Below are 6,790 nucleotides of genomic sequence, written 5' to 3'. Positions count from 1 at the left end.
GGGCTGACAATGCGCACCCCTGGCTTGGTGCGTGGAGCAGGAATGGGCCGGACCGGGCTGACGACTCGCACCCCTGCCTTGGTGCGTGGAGCAGGAACGGGCCGAACCGGGCTGGCGATGCACACCGTAGGCTTGGTGTGAGTGGCAGGAACAGGCCGGGCCGGGCTGGCGACGCACACCATAGGCTTGGTGCGAGGAGCAGGAACAGGCCGGGCCGGGCTGGCGACGCGCACCGTAGGCTTGGTGCGAAGGGCAGGAACAGGCCGGACCGGGCTGGCGACGCGCACCGTAGACTTGGTGCGAAGGGCAGGAACAGGCCGGGCCGGGCTGGCGACGCGCACCGTAGGCTTGGTGCGAGGAGCAGGAACAGGCCGGGCCGGGCTGGCGACGCACACCGTAGGCTTGGTGCGAGGAGCAGGAACAGGCCGGGCCGGGCTGGCGACGAACACCGTAGGCTTGGTGCGAAGGGCAGGAACAGGCCGGGCCGGGCTGGCGACGCGCACCGTAGGCTTGGTGCGAGGAGCAGGAACAGGCCGGGCCGGGCTAGCGACGCGCACCGTAGGCTTGGTGCGAAGGACAGGAACAGGCCGGGCCGGGCTGGCGACGCAAACCGTAGGCTTGGTGCGAGGAACAGGAACAGGCCGGACCGTACTGGGAACACACACCACTGGCCTTAAACGGGGATCAGGAACGGGCCAGACCGGACTGGCAATACACCTCAGTACCTCTCGCCGTGCCTCTACAACTTCCTTCCCTCCTCTCACCAATGGCTCCCGTAATCCAGCTCCTTTCCCGGCGCTTCCTCCCATGTCCAGGCCGCCTGCTCCTGGACACGCTGCTTGGTCCTGGTATGGTGGGATCTTCTGTCACGATCGTTAGACGGAGTAGACCAATGCGCAGCGTTGAAAGCAAACATACTTTATTAATCGAACTAACACGAACAGTGAAACAAAACAACAAACGATACGTGACATCCAAAGGACAAACCTAACTAGGAACAAACCAACTGGAAACAAGATCCCACAACTATTGGAGGAAAACAGCCTCTATAAATATGGCTCCCAATCAGAGACAACCAGCAACAGCTGACACTCGTTGCCTCTGATTGGGAACCACTCTGGCCAACACAGAAATACAAAACATAGAATATACACACCCTGGCTCAACATATAGAGTCCCCAGAGCCAGGGTGTGACAGAGAACTGGAAGGAATGGCGGCCAAAGCAGGTGTTGGCTTTGGGGATGACCAGTGAGATATCGCTGCTGAAGCGCATACAACGGGTGGGTGTTTCTATGGTGACCAATGAGCTAAGATAAGGCGGGGATTTGCCTAGCAGTGATTTATAGATGACCTGGAGCCAGTGGGTTTGGCGACGAATATGTAGTGAGGATCAGCCAACAAGAGCGTACAGGTCACAGTGGTGGGTAGTATATGGGGCTTTGGTGACAAAACGGATGGCACTGTGATAGACTACATCCAATTTGCTGAGTAGAGTGTTGGAGGCTATTTTGTAAATGACATCGCCGAAGTCAAGGATCGGTAGGATAGTCAGTTTTACGAGGGCATGTTTGGCAGCATAAGTGAAGGAGGCTTTGGATTGGAGATGCTTAATGTGAGTCTGGAAGGAGAGTTTACAGTCTAACCAGACACCTAGGTATTTGAAGTTGTCCACATACTCTAGGTCAGACCCGTCGAGAGTAGTGATTCTAGTCGGGTGGGCGGGTGCCAGCAGCGTTCGATTGAAGAGCATGCATTTAGTTTTACTAGTGTTTAAGAGCAGTTGGAGGCTACTGAAGGAGTGTTGTATGGCATTGAAGCTCGTTTGGAGGTTTGTTAACACAGTGTCCAATGAAGGGCCAGATGTATACAAAATGGTGTCGTCTGCGTAGAGGTGGATCTGAGAGTCACTGATCATCATTGATATACACGGAGAAAAGAGTCGGCCCAAGAATTGAACCCTGTGGCACCCTCATAGAGACTGCCATAGGTCCAGACAACAGGCCCTCCGATTTGACAAATTGAACTCTGAGAAGTAGTTGGTGAACCAGGCAAGGCAGTCATTTGAGAAACCAAGGCTATTTAGTCTGCCAATAAGAATGCAGTGGTTGACAGAGTCGAAAGCCTTGGCCAGGTCGATGAAGACCTGCTGCACAGGACTGTCTATTATCGATCGTGGTTATAATATCGTTTAGGACCTTGAACGTGGCTGAGGTGCACCCATGACCAGCTCGGAAACCGGATTGCATAGCGGAGAAGGTACGGTGGGATTCGAAATGGTCGGTGATCTGTTTGTTACCTTGGGTGCGGGCATGGGCAAGTTGCAGTGGAGGGTGCAGAGCTGGTGGCCGGGGTAGTGGTAGACAGGTGGAAAGCATGGCCAGCCGTAGCAAAATGCTTGTTGAAATTCTCGATTATTGTAGATTTATCGGTGGTGATAGTGTTTCCTAGCCTCAGTGCAGTGGGCAGCTGCGAGGAGGTGCTCTTATTCTCCATGTTAGTGCTACAGGATGCACATTTCTGTTTGAAAAAGCTAGCCTTTGCTTTCCTAACTGCTTGTGTATATTGGTTCCGAACTTCCCTGAAAAGTTGCATATCGCGGGGGCTATTCGATGCTAATGCAATACGCCACAGGATGTTTTTGTGCTGGTCAAGGGCAGTCAAGTTTGAGGAGAACCAGGGGCTATATCTGTTCTTATTTCTGTATTTTTTTAATGGGGCATGTTTATTTAAGATTGAGAGGAAATTACTTTTAAAGAACAACCACGCATCCTCTACTGACGGAATGAGATCGATATCCATCCAGGATACCTGGGCCAGGTCAATTAGGAAGGCCTGCTCACTAAAGTGTTTTAGGGATCGTTTGACAGTGATGAGGGGTGGTCGTTTGACCGCGGACCCGTTACAGACGCAGGCAATAAGGCAGTGATCGCTGAGATCCTGGTTGAAGACAGCGGAGGTGTATTTAGAGGTTAAGTTAGTCAGGATGATATCTATGAGGGTGCCCATGTTTACGGATTTAGGGTTGTACCTGGTAGGTTCGTTGACAATTTGTGTGAGATTGAGGGCATCTAGTTTGGATTGGAGGATGGCCGGTGTGTTAAGCATATCCCAATTTAGGTCACCAAGCAGTACGAACTCTGAGGATAAATGGGGGGCAATCAATTCACATATTGTGTCCAGGGCACAGCTGGGGGCTGAGGGGGGTCTGTAGCAAGCGGCAACAGTGAGATACTTATTTCTGGAAAGGTGGATTTTTAGAAGTAGAAGCTCAAACTGTTTGGGCACAGACCTGGATAGTATGATAGAGCTCTGCAGGCTATCTCTACAGTAGATTGCAACTCCACCCCCTTTGGCAATTCTATCTAGACGGAAAATGTTGTAGTTGGGGATGGAAATTTCAGAAGTTTTGGTGGCCTTCCTAAGCCAGGATTCAGACACTGCTAGAACATCAGGGTTGGCGGAGTGTGCTAACGCAGTGAATAACTCAAACTTAGGAATGAGGCTTCTGATGTTAACGTGCAGAAAACCAAGGCTTTTACGGTTACAGAAGTCAACAAATGATAGCTCCTGGGGAGTAGGAGTGATACTGGGGGCTGCAGGGCCTGGGTTAGCCTCTACATCACCAGAGGAACAGATAAGGACTAGAATAAGGATACGGCTAAAGGCTTTAAGAACTGGTCTTCTAGTGCGTTGGGTACAGAGAATAAAGGGGGCAGATTTCCGGGCGTTGTAGAATAGATTCAGGGCATTATGTACAGACAAGGATATGGAAGGATATGAGTACAGTGGAGGTAAACCTAAGCGTTGGGTAACAATGAAAGAGATAGCATCACTGGAGGCACCGATTGAGCCGGTCTCGGCGTGTATGGGGGGTGGAACAAAGGAACTATTTGATGCAGTTTGAGAGGGACTTGGGGTTCTACAGTGAAATTGTATAATAAGAACTAACTGGAACAGCAATAGGCAAGGCATATTGACATGGGAGAGAGGCATAAAGCAATCACAGGTGTTATTAGAGAGAGCTAAGACAACAACTGGTAATGGCGATAAAGTTTGGGCTGAGGCTAAACAGATAAACAGGACAGGGTACCGTGTAAAGGAACAGTCCAGCAGGCATCAGCTGTGCAGCTGAGTGATCATAAGGTCCAGTGAACAGCAATATGTGAGTCCGAGAGCAGTTCGAATTGGTACTACAGCACAGCGATCAGGAAGCACGGCTGTCGTTTGCGTGTGCTAGCGGGCCGGGGCTAGCAGATGGATCTTTGTGGTCGTCGCAACGGGAAGCCTGTTGAAACCACAGACGATTACGTCGGCAGACCAGTCGTGATGGATCGGCGGGGCCCAGTGTCGAATCTAAGAGGTCCCGTCCGGTTGACAGAGAGGTAGATAGCCGGGAGATGTGCCTGACTCAAGGCTAGCTCAAGGCTGATTAGCCAACAACAACGTTCATTTGGTTGCAGCTAGCTAGTTGCGATTATCCAGTGTTAAAGGTCCAGTGATTCAGTGATTCCGGCAGAAAATCCAATAGGTTCTGGGTCGATAACGCGCTGTGCAGACAGTGCAGACTGGCCGATAATAGTCCAGGCTAGAGCTGGCTGGTAGGTAGTGCAGGCCACGGACAATGGTGAAAAAACGCTAATGGTGGCTAATAGCAAGTAGCTAGTTAGCTGGTTAGCTGGCTACTCCCGTCCGGTAGACAGAGAGGTAGATAGCCGGGATATGGGCCTGCTCGAGGCTAGCTCGAGGCTAACTGATGCTTGCTTCGGGGGCAGTGGTGATTAGCCTACAGCAACATCCATTCGACATCCATTCGGTTGCGGCTAGCTAGTTGCGATCCGGTGTTAAGTTCCAGTGATTCAGTTATTCCAGCAGAAAATCTGATGTTCTGGGTGAAAACCGCTAACGGTGGCTAATAGCTAGTTAGCTAGTTAGCTGGCTGGCTAGTTTCAACTGGAGATTCTAGATAAAGGTGAGTAAATAATAGAATCCGTTCTACATTGAGTGAGGCGGGTTGCAGGAAAGTATATTTAGTAGAAGGATGAAAAGTGTGATAGGGAAATATATACGTAAAATACAAAAAAAATACAAAAAACAAGCTATTTACATGGACACACAAGAGAACACGACCGCACTGCTACGCCATCTTGGAATGGGAGTAGGTGTCTACTATGACAAACATCTGCGCATCAAACCACTTCTGTTTTTCGGTGGCAGATGTGAAATCTTCTGGTGGACTATGTCTGTGTATTGTGTCCTGAACTGAAGCCATGCCAAAGTAATGGAGTGTAGCTGTGATGATGGAGGCATCTGTTACATCTTTAAAAAATTCAGAACATGGCCTGTATTTGTCTCTAACTGCACTTTGAGTAACATTTCTTCTGTTCACCATGTTCCTTAATTGGTAGAGAGTTCCCATATTCTCCATTGGATGTTGTCTTGTAGAACTCCCTGTATATAAGGTCAGTAAAGTTCATTACACAGTGGAAGTCTGCAACAGCAGGCAGTAAGCCTACCACTTTGTCCATAGGCTCAAGGGCAATTTTCAAATATCCAATTGCTACATCTGCATTTTGTTTTGTCAATTGATCAGCTGTTAATGTCAACTTCACAAGCGGGGTCTGCCAGTCTACTTCTATGGAAAATTATGGGACATAACATTCCTTAAGTATTTTGATCATCCCCATCATGTATTTTGACTGTCATTCATCTTCATCCAGTAGCCCTAAAATAATTATATTCAAATTCCTTGCCATTATATCCAAGTATTTCAGAGGTAAGTGCCATTTAACATTAGACTTGTAGTGCTCAAATTGTGGTAAATGTCTCACAAAGACACATCCCACAAGCTCTTTGAATTCGTTCCTGAGGTATTGTTTGTCTTCAGTGTTTGGCACAAATTCGGATATAGGAACTTCAAGGACTGATCTGGAGACCTGTTGTGGGAGGTGATCTGCACCAACACCTTCCTGAGATGCGACCATTATGATCCAGTGGTAGCCCTTTTTTATGTCTAATGAAATGATGTGAGGTGTTATGCTCCTGTCGAATTTGTCAACTGTAACTTGATATGGATTTCTTCGTGCATAGGCCTATGAAAGGAGCACAGCAACAAGTTAATTAATTCAAATGTTGCTTATTCCCTCAAATGCCCAATATCAGCCTAATCTAGCTGCATATTACACCCAAAAGGATAGTTCATGATTTTGGATGTTATTTCATTCATACCATTTGATCATTGTTCAGTTGAGAGGGTCTCTCCTCGGATACAGGGGATGAGTTGTCAGGAATAGCTTCAATCCCTGGTAGCTGGACCTGTTTACTCTCAAGCAGGCCTTGTGGATTGTAGACTGTTACAGAGGTCATAACAAGTTCTAGGTGATTACATGGACACAGCTACCATACACAGCCATATATGTAATATAATAGAAGTATGTATTTAAGTATTTACTTACAGTGTAATCCCTGAACCAAAAACCAAATGTAACAAACTATGTTTAGATTCCAGGTGCAGAAATGGCTGTAGCACAGTTCATTATCAGTTTATTGTCAGTTAATTTTCCACCCCTCGCAAAGCCACGGCCAAACACCCTCCACAGGCCCTCCCATTCCATAAAGTCCACCTGTTGAAATGCATTTCTCCATGTCAAGCACCACAAGAAACATACACATTTTATTTTTTTATGATTACATTGTTGATAAGCATAAAAAAAAGTACATTAAGATTTAAATTTGCATGTCAAATCTGATTAGATTTCCGTTCTTGTAAACATATTGGGCCTTGCTGTACTG

Source organism: Coregonus lavaretus (genome assembly GCF_964263955.1).
Source record: "Coregonus lavaretus genome assembly, chromosome: 19".
Lineage (NCBI taxonomy): Eukaryota > Metazoa > Chordata > Actinopteri > Salmoniformes > Salmonidae > Coregonus > Coregonus lavaretus.
Note: the sequence above shows the minus strand (reverse complement) of the source record.